Raw genomic sequence first — 25,538 nt, forward strand, 5'->3', positions numbered from 1 at the left:
AAGTTTAGATAAAGCTATTCATATCAAAATATTTCAAAAGATTGTTCATTTTCTCATACTAAATGGTCTATAGTTAGCAGTTCATAATTATTTTTCATATTCCAAAATTACAATCGATTGGAAAATTTCAATTAACTTTGACAGGTAATATAATATTTTCGTATTGCAAAATACTATGACGATTCACACTGCTCAAGAAATATTTCCATCTTCCAACACTATCCCAATATTTGTTTCAATATTGGGTTGAATATTGAATTACCACATAATATGAAAAGACCTTCTATATTGTCTACAACTATCAAAACTTCTCATCTTCCCAAAAACCTTGTCACGAAGGGAATGTCATCTTTACAAACAATATATTATTATATATTACTTATTATATAATATTTATTTGAGAAGTATGTTGAGTGCCTTTAAGTTGACACTATTGTAGAAAAAGAAATGTATTACAAATTATCTGGACATTTACAAATACACCAATATATACCAATATCAATACCAATACATTTATATAAAACCAAAATTGATTCATGCTCGCCAAATTGAAAATAAAGTTATTCATAGTCTAAATAAGTCATTTTAAATTTTAAAATTATACGTTTTTCATTTAACGACTTTTGAAGACTTTGGCCTAGATTATAGTTCATTGAAAAACTTATATGTAGATGTTAAAAACCTGTACTAGTTTTTAGGAAATTATAGCCACTCACCTGCATATCAAAAACTTGACCCTGATGGGAAAATTCTGAGATAATCTTTACCAACTTGACAACATTTCTTCTAAAAATAGAACAACTAAAATCTCTAAGAACCTTGGGGAGAAGCAATGTCAATTGATTTTGTGATAAATTTGAAAAATAAAATTTGTTCTTTCAAAATGACGTTTTGTTGTGCACCGTAGATGTCAATGTGTTGGAATCCAAACAGTGTAATGATGAAAAAGTGTTGGAAGATGAAAATATTTTTTGAACAATGTAAAATCTTGAGGATGATAGTGTATTATAAATTCTGTCTATTATGCAATTAAGATATTTTAATATGTTGTAATTATTTATAAAATCATTTAAAGTAATTTAAAATCATTGTCGTGGGAGTTCTGATTAATAATAATTTCACATCAAATCTAATATTTTCACTTAGAATTTATCTTTTTTAATATATAGAAAGACTTATTAAAATACAATGGCACATTATATATAAACATATTTTTCAATAAAATTCTAAATTGTGAGGAGGTTCAATTTGGTTCCGTTGGGGACAATTGCTTTTACCTAACACTTGCTACAAAGTAAATGAATTGAGTTTTAGCAGGAAGTTAACATTATATGCTAACTTTATATCTAGTAGAATTAGGATTTGTTTAATCAGTTGTTAAGAAGTCAAAATAATAGATCCAAACAAATAACAAACTTCGTTAAGATAGATTCTAATCATGACTCTGATACTATGTTAAGAAATGCACTTAAGCTTAACTCCGTTCCAAGTAAGGTTTGCATTCACTTATTGTAAATCAACTTATTTTTAATCGATGTAAGACTTCCAACAATTTTTTTTTAATGTTAATTACAAAAATCGCATAATCTCTTAGTAATGTTTGTTACTTTTCTAGGACATACTAATGACATGCACTTTGGACTCCATATTCAAAGTTGGGTTTGGAGCATAATTGAACTGCTTGAAGGGATCAAGTAAAGAGGGAAGCAATTTCATGAAGGCCAACATCAAAAAGGGAATTCTAGCATTGTCTTTTAAGCAAGGATATCCAAGTTAGGGGAGTTGGACTCCGTGCATTTAAATTCGTGTTCTTATGCTTGCATGTTGTATGTAAAATTGAAGGTTTAATTATGGCTTAATCTGCATAATGTCATGTTTCTAGAAATTTTCAAGAAATCGTCAGGCGACTCATCCATATTTTGTGCAATTTTTGGGTTCCAGCGAGGAATCGCCTGGCGGTATGAATTAGCCGTCAGACGATGCATGTGTTTCAACCCAGTTTCTGGGTTTTCGGTATGAACCGCCTACTGATGAAGAACACCCGCCAGGCGACACGAGCATTCTAAGTTCGACCTTGGTTTTTTGCACGTTATGGGTTGTCTTGATTGGTGAAGAAAGTAATGTTAATGATGTGTTTATTGAGAGAAGAGGATTCATTGCAAAATTCGAATGAATATGGTTAAATAAGAATGTTAGGGTTTGTGAATTTGGGGTTTTAGATTGTTGGATCAAATTAGGTGAAAATGATAATAGAATTTCGTGCGAGGAAAGCTTTAGGGATGGACCGTGAACTTAAACACGCGAGTGTAGTCTACTGAATCGAAAATGGATAGAAATTGGAATAATGGGTAGTGTTGAGATTCGCAAGTGCAAGGAAAGAAGCTGGGTTCTAGGAATAGCATGAACTGCTTAACGGCACCCTAATGGCTGCCAAGCGCCAGACTAGAACAGTGGCACTGTGTGTTTGACGTACAATAGGTGTTGGGGCATTGAATATGGGTCATTAGGAGTATTAACAGGGAATTTGGGATATGATGACTAGGAATTAAAATATATAAGCTTTGCATAACGTGGGACTAGGTGGGAATGTTAGGTTATGATTGGTTTTAACAGACTTGGATGCCATAATAGTGCCTTACATGTTAATTAAACCAGAATTTTGTTGATGGGAAACCTTAAATAAAGTAAGAGTTAGATTTGTTATGGAATTTTTTCTGAGTTGAAAGTGAGGTGTAATTATAGGTTGAGGTATAATTGCTAAGTCACTTGAATTTGGATGCAGATCGAGGAAATAACTTGAACCAATGATGAGATATAGGTAGTATGAGATGATTGTGGTATACTTTGGATGAGCAAGGTTGACTTTAAGCAAGCCCAATTATTAGTATACTTGGGTTGTTGAACTTAAATGGAAATAGGAACCTTCGTAATAAGCTAACCACGTAAGAATTGATGTAATTAAATTGGTGCAAATTATTGTGGGTCTTGATGCCTGGATTTGGAAGTGTAATCTATTCAGGGTGCCTGAAAACCAGTACTACGCAAGTACTGATGCAGCGCCTGGCGGTGGGGGGGGGGGGGTTGACCAACAGGCGATAGTTGCCAAATCAGGGAGGTACTGGAACGAGGGGTGCTTGGCGGTGATGATCATCCCGCCTGGCAATACCTGTAGTAGCAATGACGATACCTAGTGGCAGGAGGCCCCGCCAGGCAGACTGAAACTGCGTTTCGCCTGGCAACTCTGAAGCAGCGCCAAGTGATAATACAAAAGGCAGAGTGACTGTTTGCTTGGATGTGCGTGATCTACAAGGCTTTGGTGATACCTTAAAGGTTGGCTTGCTGAAATGTTCCTTGAGTTGTGGCTCGGAATGACATCTCTTGAGTTGTGGCTTGGGATGGCGGATGAACACGAGGAACTCTTGAGTTGTGGCTCAGGTTGGCGAGTGTTGCCAATGTGATTGTGCAAATTGTGGCTCGTACGGATGGGTCCAGATAGATTGCCCTCCTCAGTATTTGGCTGACGATTTTGGTAGTCTTGGGACGTTACGAACTATGTTTGTATTGGGAACTCCACCTAGCATTATGGAGTGTGGTTCGTAGCAGGTTTCCCGCACGTGTTCTACAAGTTATGGCTTGTAGGTGTGGCAGCAAAACATCTTGAGGTATTCATCTGAAGACGTAGAACATGGGAACCTAGTGGTGGCCATGTGGTATGGAATCAAAGGATATAATTCCTTTGGTGTGAGTGTGATTATATATATTTGATTTATATATGTTTTATGTACTGTTAGCTCACCCTATCTGCTTGTGTTTGGCAATGATCGTGTACGCAATACACGGGAGCAGATGATGTTATAGGTGGATCTAGTGAGGCATAGAGCCGAAGCGTTGGGCTATCTTAGGATTTTCTATAGAGTTTTATTGCTTTATAGTTTTGAAAATTTGTAATAATTGATGCTATCAGACTTTGATTTTTTTTTGTATGTGACTTTTTATATTTTGACGGATTTTGAATAATTGGTAAAGAAATAAATGTTTTAAATTTCCCGCGATTTTGGGAAATGGAATTATAATAAATGATGTTTAATATTTTATTTTATTTAAATTCGTAATATATGACCGGGATGTTACGCTATGTTGATCCTTTTTGGAAGCTCAAGAGGTTTTTTAACATTGGTTGTGAATTTTATGGCCGCTTATTACCAAGGTTGCTTTGACTTTTAGAATGTTAAAGAGGACATACTATCAAGGTTTTTGATTGAGAGTAAGAACAAAGAAACCATGACTGGTCGGTATTTAAGAGACATAATTCTAAACTTATGATAGATGGTAAAGACACAAATGCAAACACTCTTTCATGGTTCTTCTACATGTTATCAAAGAAGCATTTTGTTGAGGAAAAGATTGTACAAGAAGTAAGAGATGTGACTTGTAGCCATGAAAGTGAGGAAAACATAGATAAATTTGTGGCCAAAATAACATATGACACCCTTGATAAAATGCAGTATCTTCATGTAGCTTTGACAAAAACTTTGAGACTTTACCATGCAGTTCTTGTGGTACCTTCTACAAAACTTTCTCACAAAGATATATTCTTTATCTCTATATATATAATTTATATTATAGTACTAGTTTCATGTTTTATTAGCTATCATAGTAGCATATATACATTTAAGGGTGTCAAAGTGAGCCAACCCAGCCACACAGGTTGGCTCATCACTGGTTGGATTAAAAAGGAGTGAGTCCAACTCGACTTATTTTTCAGTGAGCCAGAAATTTTACAACCTAACTTAACCCATCACGAGTTGATGGGTTAAGTGGGTTGGTTCACTAACCTATATAAAATATAAAAAGAAAATATTTTTTTTAATTATTTTCAACTATTCAAATTTGTAGAATGGAAACAATTTTTTCTTTGTCGGATATTGAAATTTGCAAGATCTCAAAGATATCAAGAAATACAGATAATTACAATGAAATAAGAGTTTCTTTTTCTGACTCAAAGATAAAAAATAGATGTTTTAAAAATAAGTAGATTGCAAGTTAAGTTAGTCTAATTCAGCTCGAATCTGCCTAACTCGTGGGTTAAGTGAGTCCAACCTGTTTTCGTCCATAATTGTAAAATTTTTCAATTTCACAACCTGGCCCGTCTCAAACCCTTAGTGAGTCAGGTTGGCTCAGAGACTCTAACCCACTTTTACATGTCTATACATGATTATAAGATGATTTTTTTTTTCAAGAAAAAGATTCATTAAGAAGAGATTGTATAAATGTAATGAGAATCTAACTTACATAAAGAATTGACAATGATGTTGTTATGGTTATGATATTGTTGTGTTGTTGTTGTCATAACAATATAAGGTAATCATCAAGACAAACCTTTAGCTGTGATACCATTGATAGATTATTCCCAACATTATGTTACAAATAAAATATTCTATTGGTTTTTTAACTTCAATGACACGTAAGTTATATATGTTGATTTTGATGATTGTGTTTGGAATGATTCAAATTGAAGGATGGGAGGGTTGCAAAGACAGATGGGGTGATGGAGTTTACTATATAGCCTATGGTATGTGTCGGATGTGCTCCATGTGCTCCATTTAGGGTGAAGATGTCGAGGAATTTCATCCTAAAACATGGCTTAACAATGGGGTTTTTCGGTCTCAATCTCCATTCAAATTCATAACTTTCCATGTATGTGCCCTCATATTTTCCTCTAAATTAAGTTGATTTCTTCTTTCTTTACATAAAGTCATCATTCACAGTAAATGGTTAGTTTAGGTAAACTTAAAAAAAGCAATTTCTACACAAAAAAAGTTGGTAAAATATTTTTTTTTATAAAAAAATAATTTTAATACAAAAACTTCCATTAGTTTTATTTAAACTCTATTAAGGTTGAGGTAATTGAAGATGGTCTTTTAACAATTGACATATTGACATGTGCATTTCTTATGAGAGAAATTGTTAATATACAATTAATCTTGAAGGGAAACTTCTATCCTTTGATACTTGTATGTAAATTTAAATTTTTATTAGTTTCCTTCATAGTTAATTACATATTAATATTAATTATCTTTAATAAATACATGTAAATATCATTAAAGATGAAACATATGTTCAATTGCCTTCATAATTTTTTGAGTTGGCAAAAAACTTAATAAGGGTGCGTTTACATAAAATTTAAAAAAAAAATCTAAACAAAAAAAAAGGAGAGTAAAGAGGTCTTGATATATTTTGTTTTTAGTATAGAAAAATAAATAATCTTAATATAAAAATTTCGATATTTGATTAGTTTTATTTTAATTTTGTTGATGTTTGAGGTAACTAAAGAAGCGTCTTTAACAATTGACATGTGTTTATTAAAAGGAAAATTATATAATTAATTTGTAAACTTTTATCCTTTAAATTTTTTTTGTAAATTTAATTTCTAATTAGTTTCCTTCAACATTAGTTGCATATTAATATCAATTTTCTTTAATAAATATGTGTATAAATTACTACAGACGAAATACTTGCTCAATTATCTTAAATTTATTTGAATTCAAATAAAATTAACTAAATTAAATTTTATTTTTGTATAGTAATAAAAATAAAATGTATCAATATTTATTATACTGAACTGATTTTTACCAAAACGAAGTAATTTCTTCTTAACATTTTGCGAAATTATATAAATTAGTTTCCACTTAGTGGTTCATATATAAGTTAATTTTAATTTATTTTGTTTTTGCTTTTTAACTATTTATCGAGAAGATTGATCAAATATATTCTTACAAATGTCAACAACATTCTCTCTAATAAGTGAAAACACAAGTGGTGACCTTAAATATATGTTTTCACATTTTTTAGTGAGAGGAATGTATTAAATGTAACGTCCACTTTATTTTCTGCCAAATGTTTAATGGCTTTCCTAGTTTGTTGGGCTTAAAGCTGGTCCATGGGGTGTCCAAAGCCCTTAAACCAGCCTCACACCCTCATTTGTTGCCACTTTTCAGAAATTAGTTTCCCTCACTCTCTCCTAGAGCTGTAGTCGTGCTCTGCTAGAGTTTCGACCTCCTTCATCTTCGAGCTAGCCCAACTCCGTTCCTACGTCACATAAGTTGGTCTTCAACCCGTGTCCTTTTCCCCTAGTCATAAATTTGTTCCGCTGTTTTCCAGCTCTCGAATCTACTCGTAGAGCTGTTGTGCTCCACTGTTTGGGTGTCCGAGTCCTTGGCTAACATTTTCTAAGTAAGGGAAGTTAGGGCTTACTTATTTATTTTGATGTTTATGCTTGCATTGCTATTGTTTCACAATTGTATGGCTTGTATGCTACTGTGAATGTATGGACTGCCTTGTTATGTGGTTGGGCTTGTACATGTGGCTGGTGTAGGTATAAACAATGGCGAGAACTGATAATCTCGCCCAAGCAAGCTTGCCTCGCCAAGGCGAGAATAGTTGGCCTAGGTTGCTGCTCGAGCTCTCGCTCAGGCGAACGGCTTTCGTTTGAGCGATGAAGCATCTCGCTCAAGCGAGAGGATCTCGGCTCAACGAGAACTCGTGGTATCCTGTTGTGGTTCGCTTTATTGTCGCGCAGGCGAGAGACCCCACTTTGAGCGAAGAGTAGTCTCGCTCAAACGATGAGGTCTCGCCCAAGCGAGAACTCACGAACCCTAGTGTGCGTTCTATTGGCAGTCTCGCTTAAGCAAGGTCCTGTAACTTGAGCGAAAGTCCTCTTTTTCCTGAGCGAGGGTCCATAACTTGAGCGAGACTTCTACTGGAATTTGTATTCGTTTACATGTTCTTAATTGTTGGTTGTATGGTTGGTTAGAGTGCCATATTTAAAGCATGAAATATGTGAAAATGCATGTAACACCTGATTTGTAGTGCCATGTATGTTGTATAAGATTAAATGGGGATGAGATGTTGTTATGATGGAATGGAAAGTATGAATTGTTGGATGGTTGGTTGTACATTTTGGCATGGAATTGGTATGCATGATAACTTTATGCTTGGTTGGTGAGAAATGAATTTGGTGTGGTTTAGGACATAATTCCATGAATCTCTAGGTGAGATCTCATGGTGGTGCCTCATTGGTCAGAACGTAATTCCATGATGGTTGCGTAGTGGTGCCTCATGTCAGGACGTAATTCCATGACCCTTTTTAGTGGTGGGAGCTCATGGTGGTGTCTCATGATTAGGACGTAATTCCACGAAGGTTCGTGGTGGTGCCTCATTATATAATTTAGTAAGTATTCAAGTAAGGATTGCATCCTGATACTCTAAAGAGTCAGTTAGTCTCACGTAAAGGATACTAGCTCGAGTGGTGAGAGTAGTAGGAAACCCTAGTCTTTGGCAAGATAATGGCCTTAGATGTATGAAGACTAACCTTGTGAGTGGTAGGATGAAACCCATTAGCAATTGGCTCTGCAAAGCAGTAAAGGCCACCACAAGCACAAGCATCTAGTGAATTTGACTGATTATATGTATCCGGATAATTGTGTCTTGAGTCTTAGTTTATTGCTTGTCGGTCATTATATGCTTGGTGGATTTATGTACACTTGACTTTTAAATTGTATGACCAATTGCATGATAAAAACCTTTTTACTCTAGCTTACCCTTTCTACTTGTTTGTATGTTCTATGTGTGGTTTTTTCCTTTTGCGATGATCATCAATTTATTGATGTAAGCAGATACGAGAACTCCTCATAGTAATCAGGGTGATGGAGATTCCACTGCTTAACTCATCTTGGGTCGGATCCCTCCTTTCCAAGTGCTCTTTTAGGGTTGTAGCCCATGTATTGCCTTGCTCTTTGAGCATTTATTTTAAGTACTATTCAACTTTTATCTTGTTTAGTCAGTGGCATCATGGTGTGCCTTAGACTTTCCTCTAAGTATTTGGGATTTATTGTAAGGAGTGATATTTATACTTCACAACGTTGCCCCTTTATATTACTTTGTGTGATGTTTCATTTAATTATGTTATTATTTAAATGTGATGTTGCATTAAACTATCCTTATATATAACCTAAAAGTATATGTTAGGTTGATTTTTTTGAATGAAATTCTTAACAATGTTAATCACATATTATGATTTTATAGACATAATTATATGGATGTTTCAATCATTGCAGGCTGGACCACGAATCTACTTAAGGAAGGACTTTGCTTAGAGAGAGATGAACACAAAATGTGACTTATAAGGTTATGTTTACGCTTCACATTGACCATGAAGAAGACAACATTTTTTCTGTTTACAACATGTTGTTAGGTCCATAGAGGCATATAGTCGTTGTAATCTTGGGGTGATTGGCAAGTAGAACATTCTTTTAGCCGGTACACTTCGGTGTCTTCTGGTGCTTCCCTTATGAGGTAAAAACCTAGAACGGTGACAAAGCTTGCATTTTGTTAATTGGTCATCAGCCTTGTAATACAACATGCATCTATCTATACAACAATAAATATTTTGAGCCTTCAACCCAAGACTTAACACTAACTTTTTTGCTTCATAGTAGTTCTTAGGTATGCAGTTATCTTTGAGAACGACATCTGTTATGATCTGAATAAAATGATCTAAGCATTTTTCGTACATGCAATATTTATCGATATATATAAACCAAAACTTATATATATATATATATATATATATATATATATATATATATATATATATATATATATATATATATATATATATATATATATATATATATATATATATATATATATATATATATATATATATATATATATATATATATATATATATATATCAAAAATTAATATTTAAAGCTAATTTATCAAACTAATATAACATCATAACGAAATGCATCAATTCCAAAATATACTTTTGTGTTAATAATTTCAAATCAAAGTACATAAAATTACCAAAATAGTTACTATACGATGGAGATATTTACATTATCCTTGGAATCTATATGAAAATCAAACTATCTGCATAATTTTGAGATGAATAAAGTTAAAGGAAGAGAATATGTAGTTGGAAGATCTCTCAGCTCACGAATCTCTAATTGTTGCCTTGCTTTTCACACTACAATTAAAGTTCTTCTGTGTTTGTCATAAACTAATCATCACTTCTAATCAATTATTAGGTTATAGGTAAACCTTAAAAAGACATGAGAGTTAAGGATATCGATATATGATTTTATAAAAACTATTAACTGACGTTATTGAAATAAACCAATTTTAATTAAAAAACAATAAAACCATGTATATAATTACATCTCGAGTTTTATATTTATTTTATTAGGTTGGGTCTAGAAAGGAGACTGTTTTTAATTTTTTCTAAAATCTATATTGGAAATTGGACAATATTCTAAAAACTTTAATATGCAACTTAGCCAAATGATTAAACTCAAAAACAAGAAAAGAGAAAAAAAGAGAGATTGTTTTACAAGTTCCCCTATGTTATATTGAAACGAGTATGTAGTAAAAGGAGTCTACGATTGCATTCCTAAGTTGCATTGATATAAAGAAGTGATAATATTGTCCTCTTCCAGTACATTTTTTATGGTCCAATTATGTAGAGAATCATTTTGCTCATTTCTGGGAAAGTTTCTTATGACTTTCCAAATCATTTTTAAATCAATTTCTAATGTTTTTGTCTATGAAAGTGAAACCTCTAGTAGGTGAACATTTCATAACCCCAATTTTATCTAATAGCTCATTCAGAAAATCGATATATATATATATATATATATATATATATATATAATCAGAAGCATAAACAACACATCAACAACATTAAGAACTAGCGATGTGAATAAATTATACAACATTCCCAACACAACACAACAATGGCAGAATCATTATATAATACAAACAGGAGGGAGGATTTCGATCCCTTACCGATTACTAACATGCATGAAAATGGAGACCCTTCCTACTCGTTGCAATCCACCATAACAACACCCAACAAACTAGTTGTCACAACCAACTTTAGCGCGCCTAACACAACACTTCGAAAGCTCAACCTAGCTACCAAATCATCTTCAATAGTGTTGGGACTCACCTTGGTTCAAATAGGGTTTTCGATCGAAAAAAGAAAAGGAAGATTTTGGACAGATTGAAGAAAAAGGGGCAAACTAAAGAAGAAGGGAGCTAGCTAGGGCGAAATAGAGGGGAAATGAGTTGAAAGTAGACCCAAGCTCCACCAATCGCAAATGGAGAACGAGAATGGAATTATGTAGTGTGACATCAAAATGGTAGAAGCGCGCGCGAGAGAGAGAGCGAAAATGTGAAAGTGAAAAGTGGAACGAGGGAAATGAGGTTCAAATAAAAGGAAATGAAAATTTAATTCTACAAAGCATGGCGTCTGCTACACGACGAAAAAAATAAATAACTAGTGTCCTAGCGCCCATGACAAAAATAATAATATAGTTTTACTACTTTTTTTATAGGTTAAAATGTTTCCTTGGTCCTTGTTTTTGTTAAAAAATTTTAAATAGGTCCTAAGATTTATTTTAGTCTCAATTAAGTCCATATTTTTGAAAATGTGTAACAATTAGGCCCATTCCGTTACTATGGTGTTAACGGTGTTGAGAATATGCCACGTGTCAGCTTTTCATTTTTTTGAACTTTTTAATTTTTTTAAATTTTTTTTGAAAATTAGTCATGCCACATGTCACATCAATATTGTGCCACGTGTTAAGTCAGTAAGGTGACACATGTCAAGTCATTCTTTGAATCTCAATTTGGTCCATATATTTGTTATTTTAATTATATTTCAGTCCATTTTTTTTTTAATTTTCAATTTCATCCTCTCCAAATTGAGATCAAATTTAACTTTTATATAAATTTTATAATGATAGTTTTATTAAACATTTTAATAATATTAAGTTTATTTTATATTTTGTTTTAAAATTTTAAAATATTTATTTTAACTTGTTACAAAATTGTTTTAAATAATTTATATACAAATGTTAGAGTTGGTTTAAAATTAACAATTTTATAAATTTAAATATAAAATTTTAAAACAATTTTGTAAAAAGTTAAAATAAATATATTTAAAAAAATTTTAAAAAATGGACTGAAATGTAATAAAAATAACAAATATATGGACCAAATTGAGATTCAGACAATGATTTGACACGTGTCACCTTACTGACTTGACACGTGGCACAATACTGACGTGACACGTGGCATGAATAATTTTCAAAAAAAAATTAATTTTTTTTTAAAGAAATTCAAAAAAATGTGGAGCTGACACATGGCACATCTATAACACTGTTAACTCTATACTAACGGAATGGGCCTAATTGTTACACATTTTCAAAAATATGAACCTAATTGAGACTAAAAAAAATCTTAGGACCTATTTGAGATTTTTCAACAAAAACATGGACCAAAGGAGTATTTTAACCTTTTTTATAATATTAAGTAGCTAACATCTCCTGGACGAGGCTACTAGGTAAAAAAAAAAGGGTGTCCCCCAACCCTCACAACAAATGTAATATAATTTTGTATTATTTTTTTCTAATAATATGCGAGGGGCGTACCGTAACTGACACTACTTGGGGATAAATTAACGTCCTCGAACTCTCACAAGAAAATTAATATTGTTTTGTATTTAATTATATAGAGTTAATGACCCTTGGACGATGCTAAATAAAGCAAAACAATGTTGTGAAGTAGGCCTTGTTAATCATCAAGAAACTTTCAAAAATACAAGACATTCTTCTTTTGTTCTCTACTTTAGATATACTTTTGCTCTTGTACACAAAATTCTTCAACTTTTGTTTAATAATTGTCATCATAAGTTTGTACTTGTTTTTTTTTCACTTCCACAAGTGGTAAAAGACCAAGAACAAACTTACTTAGTCAATAACATAAGACAACTAAAGGATGTGTTCTTTACTATCACACCTTCTATACATGGTCCTTTTCAAATACTCAAGAAAATTAATGACAATGCTTATCAATTAGACCTTCTTTTTGAGTATGGTGTTCATTCCACTTTCAATATATCTGATTTGATTCCTTTTCTAGGATCCATGGATGATGAATATCAAGATTTGAGGGCAAATCCTCTTCAAGCAGATGATGTGGTCCCAACAAGCCTAAGCCTAAATGCATCAACAAGCCCAAGCCCACCCCAAGGCCCAATCACTAGAAGCATGATGAAGAGGATCCAAATGGGCTTGCCTCAAGAGGATCAAATTCATCATAGGCTTTATATGTTGTTCTCATGGGCTAAAGAAGACTTCAAAATATGAAAGCATACATGATTGAAGCATTAGAATAGCTTTTATTTTGAGCCACATGTTAGGCGATGTTCTAGAATAAAAATACTAAGTACTTTATTGTTTAGTTTCAAAATTGGGCCAATGCAAGCCCAATTCAAACCTTTTGGTCGAGAATGTGCTTGGAAGCAAGGCTTGGCGTGCCTTTGTTACTTGGTGCATGCAAGGAGAGTGTGATTGCCACATGGCATTAGATCCCTTCCTCCTTTGCATCACACGACCCACCTTTGTGCTTCTTCTTCAAGCTACATCTCCATTTTATTTCATGCTACATTTCTCATTTCATTTGGCCAGCCATGATTCCTATAAATAGGGTCATTCTACTCTTGTATTTGGTTACTTTGGATTGGTAATAGACTAAGTGTTGAGAGTACTCCACCTATTACCTCTAGAGTCACTTTGCTAGATTAGTCTCTACCAAGAACTCCTCTAGCCTCCTTCCCTATAATAGATTTCTCTTCTAGGTTTCCTCTCCATTTCACCTTCATTGCTTTAAGAGCCTCCAAGCTTGAATCCACTCCTCCATTTCACTCCATTTCTACTGCAATCATAGTGAAACCCCACACTAATTTGTGGACTCTAATTCCATACATATAGTGTGTCAACACCCAATTTCGTCTGGGTAGTAAATAAAATTGGTTTCCAAAAATTTCAAAAAAAATATATTAAGGTTCTAAAATGTTTCTCTTTCAAAATTTTGTTTTAGTCATACCTTTTTTAATTCCTACATCATTCACATTTTCCTTCTACTTTTTATTTCTATTTTCTTTTTTAAGTACATATATTCTCGCTTTTTTTATTTATTTATGTTCTTTTGTTTTCTTTTATTTTATTGTTTTTATTTTACTTTATATTCTTTTTCTTTTCTTTTATTTTCTTTTATTTTTAATTTTTCATCTTATCTTTTTTTTTATCATTTTCGTTTTTGTGTTTTTGTTAATATTATGTATTAAAAAATTCATTAAAATGAAGAAAAAAAAAACGGATGAAAATTAAAGTCAACTTTGGTTGTTCCACCTCCGCTCTACCTCTGTTGACCTTTCCACCCTCATGCAAAGAAAATTGTTGATCTTCATACGTTACTCTCCTCTTGAGGTTTTGGCACTCAAAGGGAAATTGTGAGCATGTGTGTCACGGCTACATCAATGACAGTCATAACAATGTTAGTAGTGTGGCCAGAAGGTTTTCTGCCTCATGCTTTTTGGTCATCGGCAAAAATTCAAAAAAACATACATAAGATGGGAAACAGGCACGGTAATGAGGATGGCATGATGATATAAAAAAAAAAAGGGGATAGCCATCAAAAAAAGGAGAGGGGGCAGAGTTTCTTGGCTCTCAACACACTCGGACTGAAACATCCCTAAGGAATATTACTAATATTTAATAAATAAATACTAAAATAGAATAAATACCACATTTATTATGAAACCATTTCCAAAAAATGCGGGAAATTCAAAACGCTAGGTCTTGGGACTGCAGAGTCTCACGAAACTAACTCATTCGTGGTCCAACCCTAAGGACACTTGGGCGAAATTCACAGAGTCTCACGAAACTAACTCATTCGTGGTCCAACCCTAAGGACACTTGGGCGAAATTCACAGAGTCTCACCATTGTGATACTCTATGCCCATCATGGTTTGAATTCGTGACCTTCCACTCATAAGAACAAAGCATAACCACTATGCCAAATCACATTCGGTGATAACCATTATAATCTTATGATTATACTATCACTCACCATTCACAATTACATTACCAAAACAAAATAATAATAAACCATACAACACATAATTGCCATACATAGGACTCGAACCCAAGTCCTCTCACACAAACAAGTACTCTCAACCATTTGAGCTAGTACTCTTCAACGTCACATTAAACAATAATTAATGTCATAAAGGCTCTTTCTACCCGTATTTATTAATTAATTAATTATTTAATTAATTGATTTTCACGGGTCTTACACGGACTAGAGAGATAACAAAAAAAGAGGGGAGAAAGGCAACAAGGAGAGGAGAGAAACGGAGGAACGTGGCGAGCTAGGGCAACATAAGTGAAACCGAGAGAGGTAAGCGCTTCAACTTGAATGATTGAATGTTTGAGTGAGCATGATGTGTTGTGAATATGCCGGGTTTCATTTCTATGATTCAAATATATTGTGCTCCTTGTTGTTGTTGTTGTTTGAGTCTGGAAAACGAGATATGCTCCCTCAAATCCGCGAATATCACCGTGCACTATCGTTGTTCTCGTACGATCATCATGCCATCATAATCCTCTTCATCCTCCATTCTTCCTCACCTGTGCACGCATAATCTCCAAACCAGTTTCATCCATCACCCCATTATCCTCTATGTTTCACTATCGTTCATAATCCACCAACACTTTCATCCTTGAATCAACATAATCCACCAACACTTTCATCCTTGAATCAACTGCTTATACTCGGTCACGGAACCCACTTCATACTCATTTTCACCAACACACCACTCACACACGAATGAGCCAAAATCTGTCTTGGCTTTCATCTCCTGATTCATACCTTCATCTAACAACAATCTTTCTTCCTCATTTCTTCGAATCCACCTGCATAGAAACCAAAATAACAAACAGAGAACCCAGAAAACACCCACGTGCAAATCCTCTCCAGTCACGTTTTCACTCCAACCTCAAACTCATTCTCCATTCCAATCCCACAACATCCCATTCCAATCCCGCAGCATTCCCCCTATCATCACCTACACTTTTCACTTGCAGGAGATCCAAACCAGAACCCAAACACACTTCACAAACAATTATATTTTGCAGAACACGTCTTCACTTGGCCACTCGCTCACCATCATCTTCGTCTCACACCTGCGTAAAAACTACAATCACACCCATTCTTCATCATCAATAGAAACCACCTTGTTTCTATTACAACCCATCCCTACGATTCATCATCACACGCATCCAATAGAAGCGGAGAAACCACGGGAGGAAGAAAAAATATTGTTGGCAGCGTTGTCGTCAGCGAGTCGGAGCTTTAAAACTGTGAAGTGTGAAATCATAAGCCAGCGGCGACAGTCTCGATCATAAGCACCACAGTGGTGATAACTTCGGTCAGCTGGAAGCGTGCGGCGACAGACCTAGATCAGGTGTTGACCTTCGAGGAAGAAGATAGATGAATAGGGTTCCTATTTTGAAGCGAAAAAGTGTTAAGGCTGCCCTTAATCATTCTTCACACCCCTTAATTGTGCTGCCACCCTTAATCATTATTTTCACCTTTTTAATATTTCAAAAAAAAGAATCAAAAAAGGTATGAAAATCATAAAAAATTTCACAAAAAAATGAGAAATTCAAAAATACCAAAAAAAATTTTATTTCACTTCTAGTGGCTATCCGGTCGCTCGCGTCGTGTGACATTTTCTTCCAAATAATTCAAAAATACTAAAAATGATTTTCTTTCTCTTTTAATGTCTGTCTGACCGCTCGCGTCGTGTGACACATATTTTCAAGTAATTCAAAAATACCAAAAAATATATAAAATTTCAAAATATAAAAACATCAACATTTTCAAACAAACAAACTTTTTAAGAACTACGTGATCCTTGATTCTCCACCGTGAGATACGTAGGAGCAAGGTCAGTCCTTGTTAGGTTCACCTCCAAAAAAATAAATTATTTTCTCAATTGTTTCTCAAATATCCTTTTAAAGAACTACTTAACCCTGATTTCTCATTTTTAATGAGAATACGTAGGACCAAGGTCAATCCTTGTCGGGCCCAAAAAATTAACAAATATTTTGTTTCTTTTTAATATTATTTGTCTTATTATTTTTGGGGAAAATTAACATTTTGAAAACCACATCGGCTTTGCATTTTTAATTAAAGGTACCGCCCTCGGACGGGCGCTGTAGGGTGCTAACACCTTCCCTACGCGTAACCAACTCCTGGATCCAAAATCTAGTTTTTTCGCAGACTTGTCTTATCTTCATGGTTTTCCATAGTTTTCTAGAATAACTATGGTGGCGACTCCCAAATCTTTTTTCAAACCCGTTTTCTTTTTTTTTTGGTTCGTCGTCCCGTCGCGATTTCGATTGCGACATAGTGTAATAGAATTATAAAAATAAAATTAAAATTTTATTACATAATAGTTAGTTATAAAAAAAATATTTAGTTATTATAAAATAAAAATAACATAATAACAAATAGTAGACAATGGATAATGATAACATAATATAATAGATATAATATAATATCTTTATATAACAGTATAATGAAAATAGAGTATATATTTTTTCATTATCAACGAAATACTACTAACTGTCATTTGAAACTATGTTGTTTATATAATCCACCGAAATTTGTTTAATCACATATATTTTTATTTGTTTCGATTTTGCTGAGTAAATGTGTTGTTGTAACGAAGGTTATTTGGAAGGATCAACTAGCGAAGTGTAGAATCCATCATCTAATGTGGAGGGAGATGGAGATTTAGTTCAGTTTGAAGAACCATATCATCCTTCTCCTGCATGGAATATGCTCACAATGGTGAGTTTTACAATGACCTTAGCAGAAAACTATGATACTCCTTTGTTAATGTTTTCAATGTCTTTCTATTAGAAAAATTATCAAAAGATAAATTTAAGTTTAACTTATCCCAATCTTAACAAAATTATTTTTGCTTAGTGAATCATCATTCATTCATGTATCCAAAACCATAGGGGACGCATATTTGAAAAAGGTTGCAATTTTCTCTCAAAACTATCATTTAGTTTTCAATGTTATAGTCTTGTCTACAAGTTTTTCGTCTTTTATTTTGGAATTTCAATTCCATTAACAAGCTCTTCCTCTTTTATCAAGAAAGAAAGTGGTCTTTGATTTTGTATGTAACAAATTGAGTTTTTTCAGTCCAACTTTGAAACTTTTATGCAAAAAATAGACAACTTATAAGTGATTTTGTGATATAATTTTTTGGTGTTTAAGACTTGACTATTCTCTTTGGCAGTAAAGTTCTGAATTACAAGACTAATTTTGACAAATAACTGATAGACAAAGAGAATGATAACCTTTTTCAAATATGCATATTGTATTATTATTATTATTATTATTATTATGTTGTTATTGTTGTTTTTGTTGTTCTTGTACTTATTCTTGTTGTTGTTGTTCTTGTTCTTATTTTTGTTGTTGTTGTTTTTGTTGTTCTTGTGCTTATTCTTGTTGTTCTTGTTCTTGCTCTTGTTTTTGTTGTTCTTGTTCTTGTTGATGTTCTTGTTCTTGTAGTTATTGTTTTTGTAGTTATTGTTGTTGTTGTTATTGTTGTTTTCGTTGTTGTTGTTCCAAGTCCTCAATTGAAAAATCGATACCCTCGAAAAGGAAATATATATTGTTGTTGTTGTTGTTGTTCCAAGTCCTCAATTGAAAAATCGATAACCTTGAAAAGGAAAGATCTATTGTTGTTGTTAATGTTGTTCCAAGTCCTCAACCGAAAACTTGATAACCTCGAAAAGGAAAGATTTATGGAAAGGACTGCTTCCAAAAAATATTCACCTCAACTAATCAAGGGGCACCTCCATCGGAGAGTTGGACACAGCTAACCCAGCTTCAAAAGAGAAAAAAAAAACCTCCCACACATCTCAAAGAGAGAGAGAAGAGTCTCTTTCTCCTCGGTGGTTGACTCACACACATGAGTCTAGAACGACGACTCGACGCGAGGAAGCCTCGTCAAGAGAGATAGAAAGTGCACCAGATTTGTCAAATTTCTCTCATATTCAACCATCAAATTAAGAAGAATAGGCAAATATGGCAGGAGAAAGTCACGGATAACATACTTTGGGAGAGTATTCAACATTTGCATGACCGCTAAATTTCAGCAATATTGTGAGACCAGTGGTGAATAAAACCAACAGGGAGATAAAACATGCTCTTATTCATTTGGTGTAGAGTAACCAATTCAATGGATTATCACACAAGAACTCATACACTCACTTGGCTAGCCTAGAGGCATGATCAAGTCAAAGACACTTGAGGAGGCTAAGTCTCTAAATGATATACAATTTAACTAAAACTAGAGCATGGCCATTTGGTTTTGCTGCACTTGGCAACACTCTGTTGCTAGAAAGTTGTTGCTATAGACTCGATTACCCTTGCTAGATTGGGCATATCCGAGGTTGGAGGGGGTGGATAAGGTTGCATAAGTTTGCTTATAAAGAGAAAAACCATCAATCTAACTAAAAGAAACTAACATACTAACCATAACATGACAAAGAACACACCATAGATACTAAGCACGCCTATACCAATAGATTTCCTAAGGAATGAATGCTCTGATACAAAAAAGGTAACATCCCATTTAATAATGCAATACTACTAAATAAAACATTATATAATTGATAATCATCAATCAGGAACAAAGTATATGATTACTTAATTATTATCATCTTAAAAGATATACTGAAACAAAATCAAGTGCATATATAGACCAAAGAGACAATAAAAATTATATAAGAACTATAGAGTTTTTCAAAAAGATAATAATGCCCAGGAATGTTGAACCAAGAAATGGAGAACTGAAACATCATCTCCTTCTTCAAATAGATCAACACTTATTTTCTCATTTTCTCACACCAAATAATGGTGATCATTACAAAAGGAGAAAACAAACCAAGAAAATTCAAGCACAAGAGAGGGTAAACTAGTTTATAAAAAAGCTAACATATATCAAGTAAATAGATTTCATTATAATGCCAACACTTCTAATAGTCACATAGTAATGAAACATGTAATTAAAGACTCTTATAGACTCAATTATCTATATACATTTATTGATATTAGATTCACTAGTGGCATGCACTCGTGGTGGTCTCAACTACTCTGTTAAGTCATTGCCAATGAGTTTCACCCTACTACTCACAAGATTAATCTCATTCGCGTCTTAGGGCCAACCAAGCCCTTAGACTATGACCTCTTGCTACGACTCACCATATAACCCATTCTATTATATTTAAGTGTGAATGGTCATTAAAGCGTCAAGATACCTCTTTACTTGAATCCATACATCAATACATACACTAATGAGAACATAACAATGAATTTCCCACGAAAGTCTCTGAATTATATCAACACATATATCCACTAGAACTTTTGCATCATCAAACACAACTACTAATAAAACCATGAACATCAATAAGATCAACCATTTGAACCCCTAAGATCAGAAAAATGCAGAAAATAAAGTATCAGAGAACACATTAGAAGTGACGCCCATTGGCACTTAAGGCACGACCAATGTTGTTGTGATAGGGGCTCACTGCCCATGGAGCGCCTAGTGGCCTGGGCTACAGCCCAACACTAGTGACCATTGGAACTCTCTTTAAAGAGTGCGCCCAATAGTATTATTAGTAATGAAATGGTGGTTTAAGCCAAGAAGATGGGGGTTAAATTGACTATATAAAACTTTTCGAAAGCAAAAGACCCATTTTCTTTGAATCAATTAGACCATAAAATTAGAATGCAAAAGTTGCATAATAGTACACTTTCAATCGGTCAAAAAATAAAAAACAAGTTAATTTGTTCATACATTTATGAATCAGCTGATTAAAATTTCAAAACAATCGGCTAAAATACTGGAAAATTATGCAGAATGCAGAATTCGCGAATCTCCCTTAAACAACATGCTTTCTCACACAAGATTCATTCCAAACAGTATTTCTAAACATATTACACTATCAAATTACACAAAAACACATGCAACACAATAAAGATTAATTAGCTTTATTTTCTTAAGATTTTAAAGTGAGCAAGATGAAGGAAAAAGAATTGGATAGTTGTTTTTATACTGGTTCACTCAATCACAGAGCTACATCTAGTTTACCAGGACAACATGAGTCTGGTTTCCACTATTATCAAAATTTTTACAAATCACAAACCAAGATTACACTTTTGAACAATAGAAACACCGAGATTTTTAACTCACACAAAAATCTCCATTATAACCTTGTAAGAAATACACTTACAGACCTGGAATCACACCAGGAACATAATAAGAGGCACAAGAACTACAAAACTTGATGATGGCTCTCCCTAGCCAACCAAACTTGAATTCTCCAAGCTCCTAGCAAGCCAAAATGCCTTTAATATTAACCAAGATCTTCAATCCAACACTTGTAGTTGTGTGATTCAGGGAGAGAGTTTTCCAAAGATGAATGACTATTTTTCGCGCTCAAAAACTCAAAATCGTGTCTCTGCTCTCTAAAAGATAGCTTATATAATTTGGTCTTAAGTGAATTCAATAAGTTGATTTGTCTGTACAATCTTTTGATTTCACTTGACTTAACTGAAATTAGACGATTGAAAAACAATTCAACTGATTGAATACATTCATACCAGAAACTATATACAATAAGCCTTTTAACTTGTTAAAACCCATTTTTAATATATTGAAAAGGACACACTAAGACTAACAAGACATCTAACTTATGTCATATAGCCTACGAATATAGTACAACATGTAAACATCATATTCTTCACTTAATTTCCTAATTTAACACAATAGAAACATGATCATAAAGTGGATATTCATCAATCTTCATCAACCACATGTGATCCCATGCATTTTGCTTTATCAAATCTTTGCACCAAGGTTGCTTATGCTAACAGGTATGACAACAGGTACATGATTATGCAAATTTTAACTTATCAATTGGTGTAATGAGTACTTTCCATTCTTTTCTTAACTAATTTAATTGTAAAGAAAAACATGTTGTACTTGTACTAATTAGACCAACTACTCAAGTAAAAAACTCCTAATTCAAATCATACCTCAAATGTCACGATTTAACTCCAAACCTACTTAATTTTACAGAATTTCCAACAACAAAATTGGGCATATATTCAATCAGTAAATTAGTACAATCAAACCAATTCATGACTCTAAAATGCCTATCATGCATTATATAATTCTTACACCCATACAACATACTTAACATGCAAAGAACCAAAATGGCAAAAAACCGACATGCAAGTTTATATAAACCCTAGTTTCTTCCACTTTGTTATGTTGGGTAGATTCTAATCCTATCAGGATACTCTAAGACTTCAAAAATTTAAGGTACCTCTAGATCCATGAAAGAACTCAAGTGAGTACTCCAAAGGTTTCCTTGGAGCCACAAACAAGAGAAGATTCCTAATAAACTTTGTAATGGAACATGTAAAAGAAAAAGGGGTGCTTGCATGTGATCTCAAGGTGGCTTAATGAAAATGAGAAAGGGGCAAAGGCATTCACTTACCCTAGGGCTGATCTAAGGTGAGTGGAGTTGTAAAGCTCTCCTCTTCTGGTTATGTAACTACTCTTGACCAAAGGGAGGAGAAAATAGGAGAAGCTTGTGAAGAAAATGGGATGAGAGTTTTAGAGACAAATAAAATTGGAAGGTATATAGTTGACTTAAGTTTTCGAAAAGGAGAAAAATGGGGTTTCAAAAAATTAAATCAAAAAATAAATATAGGAACTGAATTGAATACAAGATAATGACATGTGACATTGTAGTCTATCTAGGCTTAAACTTATCAAATGTAAATAATAATGCAAGTTATCTTTTTTGTGTTGCTAACAAATGAAATAATTTGTTAATTAACTAATTGTCTAACTTCTCAAAAACTAAATATTATCGGACCACCACTCAAAGTTATTCATCACATGCAATTACTTCTTAAAGTCATCAAACAAAGCCTTTGCTATATCATGATTTAATGCAAAATATATTCATATTTTAACACTTTGTTGCAAAAGCACTATTAAAACAACTTGGAGTAATAAAATAATATGTTTCACAAAAACCCAATGAATTTTAAAATAAATATGTTGAAATTTTAAAAAATGTTAAAAGGTTATCATCAGATGTAATTATTCTCCCTCACACACATATAAATTTCATAAAATATATGTATGAAATAAATTTAAAAATAAATTATTGACTAAAATGAAAATAAATTATCAACAACATACATATTAAAAGTATTGATTTTTCTATAACAAAAACAAAAAGAATGATCATGGGGTGATACTACAATAATATTATCTCTCACTTATAGTGGAAATAGAAGAAACTAATACTACTGGTTAACAATAACATAAAACATCTTTATTCACCAAGTCCTAATAAAATACATATCTCATTGTTCCATAATTATAAATATTCTAACTAACAATGGGAAATAACTTCTTTTAAAAAAAAATGACTAAGACAATTTCTTCCCACAATCATCCCCACAACTTCCATCTCTATTATACATCTTCCTTAAGATATGTACTATCATCTACTCTTGTATAAAAATACGATCATCGTGAGTGGAAACTAGAACAACTAAAATAGAAGGGCGAGCTAACATAAATAATAGCTATCATAGAAATAAATTTTAGAACATAATAAGTTCGAAAATACTTTTCATTAAAAATCATAAACTCAAACAACACAACTTACAAACACATGTAATTTCTCCAACATAAGGATCTCAATCTAAAAGGTTCGCACAATTCCATTTGATAAACTATTTTCCTAGTTGTTACACTCTTTCATAGTGTTTCCATCCTTTCGCTCTTCGAGAACTAAACAAATGAGGTTGCCAACTCAACTCATACACGTAGCTTACCATCCCTTCACTCGCCATTGGAGTTAGAACTCCTCAATGCTCCTAGAGTCTTACAAACAGAGTTCACTCCCCACTATTCTCTAAGAAAGACTTACGGGCAAAGTTTACTAGTTGTACCACGATGCAAAGTTTATACTCATTTGTTCTCATAGAGCTAAAACCTCTCATACTCACCACTAGAGACTGATCATGTATACACAACTCACCAAGAGCCCAAGACTTCACCTCTTGTTGAAAGACACACCAACAAACATGTTAATAATCATCCCTTTCCCACACAAGATTTCTCACACAACATCAATACACCACCAAAACTCATTATAGATTCACAATTCACAAATAAGATACAAAAAACAAGTTAAAATGAGTTGAAACAATCAAAACGGTTAAAACAACTAAAATAATTAACTCCATCACCTAAATACTCCAAAGTTTAATATAACCTATTTTAATCTTTAACTGACTCACATCCCTCCTTCAAAGAACTTTTCACGTTTCACTCTCTAAACCACTTGAAACTTCTAGGTTTACTTATGGGTAACGTTTAACCTAAGAACCAATTTTTCCTCCAACGAAATTTAAGACACAAAATACTATGATAAACTTAGGGTTAAGTATGTTTTTAGTTCTTAAACTTATTTAGATTTTTTTGATAAATCTCACCTGGTTTCTTACCCAAATAAGTTATTAGAAACTTAATTATATTATATTATATATATATATATATTCATAATATATTATTTATATTATCTATTAAATCTCACAATATATATTATGGTTATATTATATTATATATATATATATATATATATATATATATTATATATTATATTTTAAAATATATATTATGTTATATATACATATCATTATAATACTATTTTAATTATACATATCATTAAAATATTCAATTATCTCATAATTCTAACTAATTAGCTCTTTTATTTTAAATATTTAATCGTGTTTATATATTTTTTTAATTATTATAATTTTTATAATGTCGCAATTATTGCGTAAATATTCATATAAATATTATTTATTAACATACTTTTATTCATAACTTCTTAAATTATAAGTAAATTCACCATGTAATTATCACCTAGTCTATTTTAGAAACTTTCATACATAGTAAGACACAATATTATACTTATCATTTAATAAAGTCGTACAAAGTTCTAAATATCTAAATATAATATTGCTTTGTTAATCTTCAATATAATATCAAATTGCATACCAAATTCCCTTTTTTGGAATATTTATTCTTTCATATTATTAGTTTAGAATGATCTCATATTACATAATATATCATATCTAATTTAAAATAATTTTTCAATATTTTAAATTATTTTTTAATTTATCTATCACATTATAATTTTATTATAGAATTAATATGTTTTTAAACTTTTAAAATAGAATGTTATAATAATATTGATTATTTTAATGTCTGCATTAATTCATATAAGTTATATATTGGTTAAGAGTAAAATTGAGTTCAAGTATAAAGTGAAAAAAAAATTAAATATTAATAAAAACTCATAAATTTAATGTTTAAAGATTTTTGGCTCAAAGTAATATTAAAGAATTACTATTCATGACATATAAAGAGTCATTCATTTCTAGTAATAGGATCTTATTCATGCATTCACCAAGTAAACCATGGCATGAATTTGTGA

The 25,538-nt window shown here is 32.5% G+C and overlaps 1 pseudogene; it reads left to right on the top strand.

Annotated features, from left to right (window-relative positions):
- The first annotated feature begins 1,452 nt into the window (after positions 1-1,452).
- LOC146886168 (cytochrome P450 704C1-like) lies at positions 1,453-5,733 on the top strand (annotated as a pseudogene).
- Positions 5,734-25,538: the final 19,805 nt, after the last annotated feature.

This window comes from Vigna unguiculata, chromosome 5 (assembly GCF_037176805.1).
Source record: "Vigna unguiculata cultivar grain cowpea cultivar isolate G323 ecotype 2 chromosome 5, ASM3717680v1, whole genome shotgun sequence".
Classification (NCBI taxonomy): Eukaryota; Viridiplantae; Streptophyta; class Magnoliopsida; order Fabales; family Fabaceae; genus Vigna; species Vigna unguiculata.